This window comes from Mastigoproctus giganteus, chromosome 8 (genome assembly GCF_048544385.1).
Source record: "Mastigoproctus giganteus isolate SK-2022 chromosome 8, ASM4854438v1, whole genome shotgun sequence".
In the NCBI taxonomy this organism is placed as follows: Eukaryota; Metazoa; Arthropoda; class Arachnida; order Uropygi; family Thelyphonidae; genus Mastigoproctus; species Mastigoproctus giganteus.
Window position 1 is genome coordinate 14953880 of NC_143582.1, and position 13253 is coordinate 14967132.

Sequence of the window (13253 nt, forward strand, 5' to 3'; positions counted from 1 at the left end):
TGGTTGCGTCCTGGTTTATCCTGGTTTTGAATAAACCAGGACTCATTTTGAATAAACCAGGACGCACCCATTCCACTGCACTGATGCATTTGGATTCGGGTTCAAAGTGGTGGATCCACGCTTTCTATTTTTGACGACGCAAAGATTGAACATGACAAACATCACTAGTTCCTACAGCAATTGACTTCTTTTACGAAGCAAGTCTCCATAATTTGCAAAGTAATGGGACAAGTCCATACTTTAAATGTTCGGTGGTTATGTTGAAAAATAAATGGTTGTTCAACTGTTTCCTGGTTAATTTTTTTCTTTATGTTTACTTCTAATGTCTATACACTTAATGCAACATTCCCTCATATTTTCAAGACCTTTTAAGCAAAACCCATACGCGCTTACAAGTTAGTGCAAATGCATCAGATAAGCTCTCAGCTAATTACTAAATAGTTATAAGATTGGCATTATTATGTATATCTCATTGTGAATACCTTCACAACGAGTTGCCATGATTTTCGGAGCTGACTGGCTCCTCTGGAGCCAATTAGCTCCGAAAGTGCCGTCTGGGTGGTAGCATCCGCTGAGAATGAGTAACAATAGTCTTCTCCTATGGTGAAGAGTTACTTATTCGAGGTAGTGCAATATCATGGCAACTCGTGAAGGTATTCACAATATGAGATATACATAATGATGCCAATTATAACTATTTAGTAGTTATCTGCGAGCAGATCTGATGCATATGCACTAACTTGTAAGCATGTTGACTCACTAGAACTTGAGGCTTTATACTTGTTCCTCTAAATGGATATATGGTTAAAGATTGTGTCGATTTACGCCTTTGTGAATCCCTAAAAAACTGTTCAAGTCATTCCATGTACAAGGAAGCCTTTGTGAAGTTGATTTTGAAATCTCAATTGTTATTTTCAGTTTTCCTTTACTGAACTTTGCTGTACGGCTAACTAAACAGCTTGTTCATGCAAGGCTCACTTCTTAATCACGGTTCTCAAGGTCTCTTCTTACCCTCCAGGCTTCCTGTTTCCCAGTGCTTCTTTCTCCATGCTCCAGTTCTTTTGTGATAACGTGACTTTTGTGATAAAATCACGCAAAACCCTTCCGACACTTTCACGGTCATTGTCAAATGCCATGGTCCGAACCGATGCATTTACTCCCCCTCCCCCAAAAGTCACTGTTACTGTTTTTTCGAATGTTTTTTTTTTTTTTTTTTTTTTTTAAATCACGCAGCAATATATGCGGGACTTATAGGCGAAACAAAAATAATAAAATAATTTTTTTAAAAGAAATATGCAAGTATTTTGACCCAAAGTGACTAGAAATTAAGCATTCTCAAGTCTACAGTTGGCAATATACCAGAAAATGTTTGGTTACGTTTCGAGTGCCAAAGGAACTGAGATTATCAGGTGTCAGTATATTGTGTCTGTAACTGCATGCTGCGGTCTGGATGAAACCCCAAATTTCCGGGGAAAAAACTATACAATCCTCTCTTGAGTCCAACTAACTCAGTCACGTTGTGACAAAAGCCAATAAAAATTCCTCATTGAGAGGATTTGAAAACAATGCTTTTCTATATAGTGCGGGAGGATAGTGATTGTAACCACCCACGAGGGACCGAAGAAATGGAAGTCCAGAAGTGATAATGAGCCGAGAAACGACCAGAGAAGCATAAAATACCGATTGGCAGGAGCCTACCAGCTTTGAAATGGTTAGTTGCTTCATCTCGCCACCAGAACTTAGGGGGTATTTGAATTTGAAGTTAAGAGCGGTCACAGGAAGGTGTTTCCACGATAAAGAACGACGGGCCATGAACTTTCTTGGAAAAGCTGCAATCCACAAACTTTTGATAATGAAAAAAAAAATGCATACCCTTGATAGGTAAGGTTCAAGACACAAGAATCCCGATAAAGCTTTATGTCACAAAGCAAGGATTGTGGACGCTTGGTTTAAAGAGAATCGTATTGGAACATTGCAGTGGCCAGTGCAGAGCACTTACCTCAACCAAAATAAACATCCTTTGATGAACTGGAACGCGAAATTAGGGTGATACCAAGGTGGCCTTTAGTGAAGTTCATGAATGCTAAGGTGGACTATACCACCAACTTTCTACAAGACATAAGCAAAAAAAGCAATACATAATGAACTGAAGCAGCCATTATATAGATTCCCGTGGGTAGCACAAAATTGGTATAATCACCGTCCTCCCCAAACCGGGAGGAAAAGACCTGAGTTTGAATCCCGTTTTAAATGTTGATAACAAAAATTGAACCATATTTTGAAGAACCCATGCGGCCGTGACCTCCAGCATTTTGTTTCTTTGGTCGCCTCTATTTACATCATTTGTAATGTTTCACTATTTCTATTGCAGAGAACTCAATGGCAGCCAATTTGGTCCGGTACATCGTTGTCTGCCACTCCACTGGAGAGATCTGAAATCCATTCTAGTTCACGATTAGAGGAATTTCTAAAGCCTTCTTCATTCCAGGATGTCAACCAATTTCAGCTAGAAGTAGCTAAGTTATCCCCGTGAATTATACCGGGATTTTCACCACAACGTTCGAGTCGACCATGAAAACACTCTTTTATAGACGCAATTCACCTACAGTGTATTACATCTCGCAGTTCCTCTTTCGATTTTTGTTGGGTCTCCAAAATGCCATTAAATCTCTTTCCCATAAGTTAGTCCTCGTGGGTAGCAGAGTTGGTAGAAAATATCCGGCGTGGGGAGGAAGGCGATGAAGGGAGAAATTTTAATGGGCCTTTTTCACAAAGTGGCCGTGTTAAATATCTTTTATTGCAGGCAGTGATTGGATACATGATTGCCTGATGCAATGTTACCCACAACAGCGACAATGCTAGGGGTTTCACATTAAATAACTAATACAGGTAAAATTACATAAGACAATAAACGTATAATTACATATTTTACATTTAAAATTGATATTAACATGGGAAATGAAAACATATGAAAAGACGATGGCAGTCACTCGGTTAAGCTGGTCCCTGATGATGCGTCTTCTGTACGATTTGTCCTTTATGAACTTTTTGTAGTCCACATCTATCTCCTGGACGTTGTGGAGCATCTCCATGGGCAGGAATCTATCCCCTATTCTCAGCCTCCACGCCACAGACTGCAGAGAGGGGAGGGCTCTTAAGGGTTTTGGGGGGATCCTCCAATTGCACATCTGCCAAAAATTTGGCGTATTGACTTCCCCCGCTATCATTTTAATTGACACAAGCAAGCGGAGGTCAAATATCCGTTTGGAGACTTTTCTGTAGTTTAGTAGTTGGATGATATCTGAAGTATGTGTGAGTGGGGGCAGTTTATGTTTGAAGAGGACCCACCGAAGAAGCCAGTACTCATCAGATGCAATGATTTTTAGCGTGGTTTTCGTTGCCGACACCCAGATTTCTGACCCGTAGGTGATGACTGGCTGCAGAAACCGATATATGTATTGGAGCGTGTACTCAGGCTCTGTGACATGAAGGAGGTGTTGTTTGGCAAGCCATCTTGCCCTGCATACCTTGTTAGGAATGTCTGCAACATGGTGTTTGAAACTGAGTTTAGGGTCGAATATAACGCCGAGATCTTTGTGCTTGATGACTGGGGTGATGGGGGTTCCGTGGATTTCCAGGTTTAGTTGCGTTGGGTTTGATTTGAGGGAAAATACCATTTGTGCAGATTTTTTTGGATTTATTTTAAGAGAGAACTGTGCCAAGTATGTAATCAGATTCTTAAGGCTGTTGATAATGGTTTCAGAAACAGAATCGGGGCGGGCGGTCCCGTTGATCCGATAGAGGGTAGCATCTCAGGCGAGGGTAGCATGATTTTTCTCCAGGAAACGCAGTTTTTCGCCCAGCAAACAGAAAATACCACAGAACACGCGCAATTTACTAACAGTATATACGGAACAACATGATCTTAGTCGCTGATGCTCCTAAAATTTCACTACAGCCACTCTCATAAGTTTAAATTTTAACACTGAGGAACAATTGATAATGCAACCACATAAAAAAACACTTGGCATTCGAAGGAATCTGTCTGAAATGAAGGATCTTTCCATTGCGAAGACTATTCCTTCGTTTCCCGGTCATGCTCATGGCCTCATATATCATCTACTGTGCTCTTAGAAAAAAAATAAAATAAAATAAAAATAAATAAATAAAAAAGAAAAGTGATTTTGGACAAGTCATTGAGGATAACGACTTTGTTTCTTCAATCAGTAATGTGAAACACAAATCATAAAGGTTACTCAGCACGGTCGTACCGATATACTTCTGAAAGTTAAATTTAAATATATGTATAATAAATATTGTTTTTGTACAGTGCCTATAAATAGTTTCATATTCCTTTCCAAACCACTCAACTCTTTTGACACCACTCTCCTCTCAAAGGTTTTTGGACACAAGTGATCCAACAGAAAATATATTTTATTAAAGAAATTTACATGTGGGTCACCTTTAGCCCAAATGACTGCTTTGTTGTTGTAGTAGGGTTTTGGGAGCATCAGCGACTAAGGCCATATTTCACCGTGTATACTGTCTGTAAATTACGTGTGTTGTGAGGTCGATTTTCTGTTTGTTTGAAAAAATCCTCAAAGTTTCCGGGAGGAATAACCATGCTACCCTCGCCTGAGATCGACTAACTTAGCCACGTTGTGAAAGAGGCTCAAAAAAATTCCTCCCGAAAACAGGTCTTTTCCACCCGGTGTGGGGAGGACGGCGATCCTACCAACTGTGCTACCCACGAGGGCATGGCTGCTTTGGTCGTTCTTGTTTGGGTTCATATCCTGCCTAGAGGAACTCTTATGGGCTTTTTTCACACCGTGGCTGAAGTAGTCAGTTTCGGACGAGAAAACAAGGCAAGGTAACATGTTCCCCTCAGAAACTCCAATTTTTCATCCAGCAAACAGGCAGATCGACTACTGATAAATACAAGCAATTTAAATACATAATATACTGTCACCTCATAGCCTTAGTTGCTTTGGTGCTTGGCGGGCTAACCTAAACTTTTAAAACAGCTTGTAATTCATGTTAAATAGATTCAAATAAATCTTAAACTGTCTTAAGAAACAATATTGGACCATTCTTCGCGTTTCAAGTTCCTTGAGTGATGAAGGTAGAGGAAATCTGCTTCTCACTCTCCTCTCCAAATATGTCCACAGTGGCTCGGTAACGTTTAAGTATGATGATTGTCAGGGCGTGAGAGATGCTTAGCCTCAGCTTTATGCTCCTCAAACCAAGATTGGACATAATGCTCCAACACACACACAGCAAAGATTGGTTACGTGTATTGGAGCATTATCATCTTGAAACAGCATCGTTTGTGAGAAACAATGTCTGCACCATGGGATGAACCTGATCACTCAGAATATCGAGGTAATCAGTGGTAGTAATTCTCCCGTTCAGGGTGATGACAGAACTTAAAGAATACCGAGATATTCCTACCGAAACCATTATCGATCCTCCTTGTCTGACGGTTAGCATAAGATAGCGAGGATGATACGCTTCCTTTGGCATTTACCAGACGGAAACTCTCCCTGATGTTGTTAAAAGTGAGAATGATAATTCATATGAAAATGAAAACAGATCATTATATGATCTGTTTTCAATCATCAAGTGTCCAGTTTTTGTGCTCCTTACACCACTGCATCCTCTTTGTAGCATAGTATATATATGTATACGTACACCGATGAGCCAAAACATGACCAGCAAGTCGTTATTCAAATCGAAGCACCTGCAGGTGAACTACGTGCGCAGGTCCGGACCCAGTATAAAAAAACACCTGATACTGAGCTCCGTTAATCAACGGACTTAAGCGAGTTTGACAAAGGCTAAATTGTAATGGCCAGACAGCTGGGTCAGGGCATATCCGAAACGGCACGGTTGGTGGGATGCTCAGGGTCAGCCGTGGTTAGTACCTACCGAAAATGGTCCGAGGAGGGAAAACCCACGAACCACCGGCGAGGTGTTGGACGACCACGGCTCATCGATGCACGAGGTCAGCGAAGACTCTCCCGGATGGTACGTGGCAACAGAAGGGTAACTGTTGCGCAACTCGCCGGTAATTGGAATGATGATGAGGGAGTAATGTTTCACAACGCACAGTACATCGAACCCTGTTGAAAATGGGGCTGCGTAGCCGCAGCGGCGGCGCCTACAATGGGCACGCGAGCATCGAAACTGGACCTTGAGTGATTGGAAGAAGGTCGTCTAGTCCGATGAATCACGTTTCCTGTTGCACCATGTGGACGTGTGCGTCGTTTACCTGGGAAAGTGATGACGCCTGGATGCACCATGGGACGAAAACAAGCCGGTGGCAGCTGTTATTGTTTGTTATTTGGTTTTTAGGAGCATTAGTAACTAAGGCCATATGGCTCCGCGGATATGCGGTAGCCATTCCCTGACCTTTCCGCATCCTCCGTATTTGGTAGTCACGGGCTCGAATCCCGGTCTAATCAAGAAGCGTGTGCTATGCACTGCTGCTCCTGCCCACCTGGCTAAGGAGGCGCCCCGGTGGCAGCAGTATCATGCTTTGGGCGATGTGCTGCTGGGATACCCTGGGTCCAATCATCCATGTGCTGGGCACTCTGACGTCTACCACCTATGTAAACATCATTGCTGACCAGGTACACCCTTTCATTGCAACGGTCTTTCCCCTTTGCGGTGCCGTCTTTCAGCAGGACAATGCTCCATGCCACAGCGTCCGGATTGTTCGGAACTGGTTCGCGGAACATGAGGAAGACTTCCAAGTATTGTACTGGCCTCCAAATTCTCCAGGCATCAATCCCATCGAGCATCTATGGTTTGTGTTGGAACAGCAAATCCGGTCTGCGGCGTCTCAACCACGGACCTTACAGGAGCTAAAGTAACCATCTGCTGGTTACGTGTTGGTACCAGATACCACAAGACACATTTAGAAATCTTGTAGCGCCCATGCCTCGCCGGTACGAGCTGTTTTGGCTGCACGTGGAGGACCAACATCATATTAGGTAGGTGGTCGTAATGTTTTGGCTTGTCGGTATATAATCTTGTGATCGGTGGCACCCAGGCTTACAAAAAAAAAAGAAAATTCTCAAACGTGTTGGTCTGTAAGTGTATACAATTATATTACACATAATATAATTATATCACACACACACAAACACACACGTATGTGCAATATGTTGTGTTGTATTTACAGGCCTTTCTACCACCAGGGAACAACCATCAAATAGACCAGGGGTAGCCAACGAGTCGATCGCGGATATAATTTCGGTCGATCACGATGGATTTTAAATATACAGTCATCCCTCGATTTGTGCACCTTGTGCAATGAAATTTTTGAGATGGTAGGTCGTGGCACATTTTGAAGGAAAAAAGTAGATCGCATCACAAATTAAGTTGGCCACTCCTGAAATAGACAAACGCAACCCGGCTTCTGTCCCTGACACGAGGAGCCGGGCTTCACTGTCTCAGTGTGTGCAGTTAAACACAATCATCCCGCACTCACAAGTGAAGTGCAAGACTGTGGTGGGTGGCAACAATCCCGCTCCGAGGCTGCCCAAATACGGAAACCCTCAAAAAAAAAAAAAAAAAAAAACGAAGACATGCACATACAAAGAAAACAAAACAAAAAAAAAAATTTCACCCCCATCAACAAAACTACAGTAACTAAATTTACTAGACAAATAACTACTTTCATTACCATGGCTAAAATTCTCAATTTGAGATATCAAACTTTCTCTTTTCACAGTATATAAATTACAGTCATAGAGAATATGCCTCAAAGTTTCAGGCAATACACAATGAAGAACTTACCAAATTAAAATAATACAACTTAAAGTTTAGTGACTCATGGCCAGTAAGGACATATGGTGTTTCCATTGGCAGAAAAAAACATTTATTAATTTTATTAGAAAAAGTAAAAGTGACACTGGGGACAACTAACCTAGTTACCTCTCCAGTGTCACTAGAGTCCCACCTTTATTGCCATTTACATATCAACTGCAGTATTACATCCTTCTGCTACCATGAGAATCTATACCCCATTAATTAATGCCTTATGGAGGGGGACGCTGATAATTTAACTTCCCTTTAAGAAGCATCATTACTGTTTTAGTTCTGTAAATTACTAGTTTATGCAAATTAGCCCACTTAGCTAAACTATCTAATCTAACCCTTGAGCACCTTGAGACAACCTGTTCTCTAACATTGAGGTAGAATTACCCTTAACACATAACACCAAATCATCAGGATATGCAATTTTATGTACGTTTGGAACTTGTAACTGTAACCATAGATTAAACACCAGGTTCCAAAATCGTGGTCCCAATACAGATCATTGAGGGCAGTCTCTCCCAAGACTTCTGTCATATTTTAAATGCTTTCCCTTAAATATACATTTCCTTCCATCATCTGATTAATCCTTAAAAACAGCAGTCTTTCAAATACTTTGCCAAGATTAGGCAAAAGAGAAATAGGCCTATAGCCCTTGGATCATTCAATGCCTTGCCAGGTTTCTGCAAAAGCTTTACGAGTCCCAGATTCCAGGAAATGTACCCTGGAACAAGCATGAGCAAGCATTTATTATATAAATTAACTAAGATACCAGGGTAAACCTTTGCCATTTTAAGGATTGCAACATTCTCCACTAGGTCTATCCCTGGGGCTTTTGTTATATTTACCTTTTCAAGCACATTTTGAAATTCATATTGGGTAAACAAATCAATTGCTTCCTCTCCACTATACGATGCATTACGTATTATAATATTATACTGCTCAACATCCCCCCGTTTCCTCTCTTGGAAACAATTCAGAAGTAATAGTCTGAACAATAGTAACCAAATCTGAGGTTTCCCTCTCATCAACAATCACCGTGTTAAATATATCACCCGATTTAATTTAATTTTGGCTTAACTTATCACCACCAATAAATAAACATCGGCTTTTATCTTCTTTTCCTTCACAGTACTTAAAGAGAGAAAAAAAAATCATCATACAGCCATTACAAAAACTACTACTTTCACATCAGGTGTTTCCATTATTTTGTCTACCTACTGTAGATATTTAGAGTACTGTACTTCGAACGTTCATAAAATATGTAAAAATACAAATAACGGCATGGTATTTAAAAGTAGTATGTAATGTTGAAGATAGATGGCGATAGTACTCAGCTTCGTGATATTAGTGCACGTGTTGGCGTTTTTGTGAGGGAAAATGGGGAAAAAATAATTAGCCATGCGAGTAATGCAAGACGATTCATATGTTACTGGAAAACCAATATGAAAGAGGTACAAAGATTTTGGAAAAATTAATTTGAAGCTTCCTGATAAATATGAAGCAAACGGCATACGAAATATGTATGCTGATTATCTTATGCTACATCATCCATTAAAAGAAAGTCTGGACCAAGGCCAGTCCTCGAGGAAGGGGGCCTCAATTCAGTCAAGGAGAACTCCTCTTTGATATCCTTTTCCCTTAACATTAATTCTTGCACCCAGGAGCTCCGAACTCTTGAACTGGCTTTTGTCTGGGCTAATTGCTTCTACAAAGGTAAACACAAGGATCAAGGATTCCATCTGAATGTCTTACAGCTATCAGAATTATAGTCTGCGCGGATAGCATTGTGCTTATAATAACTGTTCTCCCCACACCGGAGTGGAAGGCTGAGGTTTGAATCCCGTTCACTGAGGTGACGAACTTTTACGTCTAGAGAACACACGCAATTTATGAACATATTACGCAAGGTCGATGAGTGGCCCTAATATGAGAGTTTGTTTATCCAGAAAATACAGAGATCCGTAAGGCCGCTGACAATGATTACAAAATGTGTCCATTCCTGCGATGTTAGTAAGATGGCCCATTCTCTCAGATGAAAGTGCATCGTAAATCTGATTGAATATTGTATCTCAATTGATCAGTAGAGCCTCACGATTCACTTATTTGGGGTCCAATCGATACAGCCGGCGCCAATTCAAATGGGCTCTTTTATGGATGCAGTAAACCTTCAGGCCACACCAAACCGTTAAAGTTATCCGATCGGTTCTTACCCATGCCAATGCTGCAGTACATACACTCCTTGGACAGCGACCTCTACAAGTTCGCAGTCGATAGGAAATATAGGCAGAACGTACTCGATCGACTTCCTTCTCAGGATCATGTCACAGGACATTAGAACCTGCTCCCGAAGATCTGTCTAACACTACCATGGATCCGTCACTCTAGTGCCCAACCCTTTCTTTAGTCAAAATGTTGTTGGTTTTTTTTTATCCTTCTCATCATCATTTATTATGTTGTGTTATTCCTTTTATGTAAACCCCTGGCTTGTAGACGTGAAGAGAGCTGTGTACAGCAATGTGCCTTCTGTATACAATAAAGAGTTCTTCTTCTTCTTAATTTACAAAGGGTTACGCAAAGGAGTCCAACAGAACATGGAGTAAACAAATTCCCTCCCCCCCCCTGCAGTACACACTAAATACGTTCTCTGTGGCAGAACAATAGTTTCGGCACTATTGTTCTGCCACAGAGAACGTAGCAGAACAATAGTTTCGGCACTAGATATTTTTCTGGGAGGAAAAACCATGTTACCATTTCCCGAGACCGTCTAAGCCCCGTTGTGAAAAAGGCCCATAAGAATTCCTCACGTCATCTACGGGACTCGAACTCGGGTCTTTTTCACCCGGGGTGGGGAGGATGGCGGTTCTACCCACAAGGACACGAATGATAATAGGGTGCCACATAAGCAGTCGGCGTGTATGTGAAATTTTAACGAAACTGAAGATCTCTACATCGACGATTAGCGATTTGATCGAAAAATGGAAGCGGAGCGGCACTGACACCGTCACGAAACGACCCGGAAAACCTCCAAAGTTGACGAAACATAACAGGAAAGTTGGGCAAAGAATGATCTGCTCGCAACGCAGGTCGACGTTGCCACACAGCACACACACATACAGGACCTCAGGGAAACGATTGGGACACATGTCAGCACCAGTACCGTGCACAATACGCTGCATGATATGGGTTACCATGGTCTTGCAGCCGTCCAGAAGCAAGTTTTTGTTTTTTATTCAACTTACGATGCCATCTATTTGGTTTAAGGCTCGCCATTCTTGGAGCATAGACCATTGGAGATCTGTGGTTTAGAGAGAAGAGTCATGAAACATGGTCTACCACTCTAACGTCGTGCCCGGGTGTGGCGGATGCCTGAAGGAAGCTACCTGCCAGACTGTATCGTCCCGACAAAGAGTTTAGCGGAGGCAGAGTGATGGTTTGGGGTTATTTTTTGCAGTATAGCCTGCGACCATTTGGTTGTTTTGTACAAAACCATGGACGCCGAAGTCTATCTAGATGTCTTGGACAACACGTTACCTACGTACTGGCAACAAATCGGTGAAGGCCGTTATTAGTTATTTTCTAAATAAAGGTTTAGCCACACCACTTTTTACCAATTTCTCAAAATGTTGAAAAGCATTGTTCAAATATATACCGGGACATCTAACACCAGAAAGCAATGGTTAATCCAGAGGTTAATACTATCATGTAACAGTACGATTTTAAAAGGCACTCACACTTAGTGACAGAATGGGACAAGAAAAGATTCTCAATCTGTTTGAAAAGTGGACATTTTCACTTTCGAGTTAACTGAGCAAGTAACTCATCACCCATATATTCTATACGAGGGAAGTTTGAAAAGTACGTGATCTGAGTTATGAAGGGTTTTTCAGGAGTCTGGTACATGTTGTTCCGTTTGCTACTGATGCTGCAATGCCTTTATTCCAGCTGCGAAGAAAGTTTTTTTCTTGCGCCTCCAAGAATGAATCTATTACAGCAATGACGTCACTGTCGGTGGGAAAATGGATGCCAGCCAGGCATTTTTTCAAATTAGAAAATAGGTACAAGTCCGGCGGTGCTATATCTAGTAAATATGGGGATGCCCAATATCTCAAAGCTGCACTCGTGCAGTACAGCCATGACAATGACAAATTTGTGAGCAGGGACGTTGTCCTGGTGGAACAAGACTCCTTTTTGATGTTTTTTTTTTTTAACTCAAACGCTTAACGAGGTCTCTTTAATATGCCCCCGTGACTGTCTGGCCTTTCTCTAGGTAATATACTAACAACACTCTATCAGCATTTCAAAAATCCGATGCGATCACCTTGCCAGCAGAGCTAGTCGACTTGGCTTTCTTTGGAGGGAAGAAGCGTTGGGTTTTCGATGTTTGGACTGCTCCTTTTTCTCTGGCTGAAAATGATGGACCCATGTCTCACCCGTGGTTATAAACTTTGCAAAATCTGCTTGAAAACGATCCAAATATTCACTTAACAACTTTTGAGCGTTTTTGATCTGCTGTCAGCAACTTTGGGACCCATTTTGCAGACACCTTTTTCATAGCGAGGTGAATTGCCCAAGACGCTGGCAATGTACCGAACTGTTACTCATTAATCACTTCCTATTCCATGGCTTCTTAGCCATGGAATAGGAAGCCAGATACCTTAATAAATTTACACCCGAGAAGCAGTCGTCGGGTCTTGGATAAGTCTCCAACAACTATCAGAAAATTATTTCACAGAATGTGTTATCATGGTTGCAGCTGCTCAACTCCGCCTCGTATCACTGTGAAGAGCAGAATCAACTGTGAAGGGCCAAAAATGTGTTGGTGTAGGTCTGTGCGTATTATGTGTGTGTTCTATTGTTCAGTTCTGGCCGCTTGGCTACCCAGAAGCATCAGTCACCTGGACAGATGATTCTGGGTACTCGTCCACACCACGGGGAGATGGGCCAGTCTCAGTAAAACATGTACTGTCTCAAAAGAAACTTCGATCCACCTGGTGTTGCCAGCAGGTGAGCCAGGATCCTCTGGGGGAGGGGTCTCATTCCAGAGGGACAAACAAAACAGAGAAGAGAGAGAGAGAGAAAAGGGGAAAGAAAATAAAAAAATAAAATAATAATCAATAAATAAAAAAAATTAAAAAAAATAATAAGAAAAAAATAATAATAAAATTCCTATTCTTGATGGCTCACTCCAGGCAGAACACAAAGAGAGAGAGAGAGAGAGAGAGAGAGAGAGAGAGAGAGAGAGAGAGAGAGAGAGAAAGAGAGAAAGCTACATTGGAATGGCTGACTCGAAACAGAACACGAGGGAAAAAAAATAAAATAAAAAAAATATATGTAAAATAAAAAAAATGTACACGAGAGAGAGAGAGAGAGAGAGAGAGAGAGAGAGAGAGAGAGAGAGAGAGAGAAAAGGGTTGACCACTCTATATGAT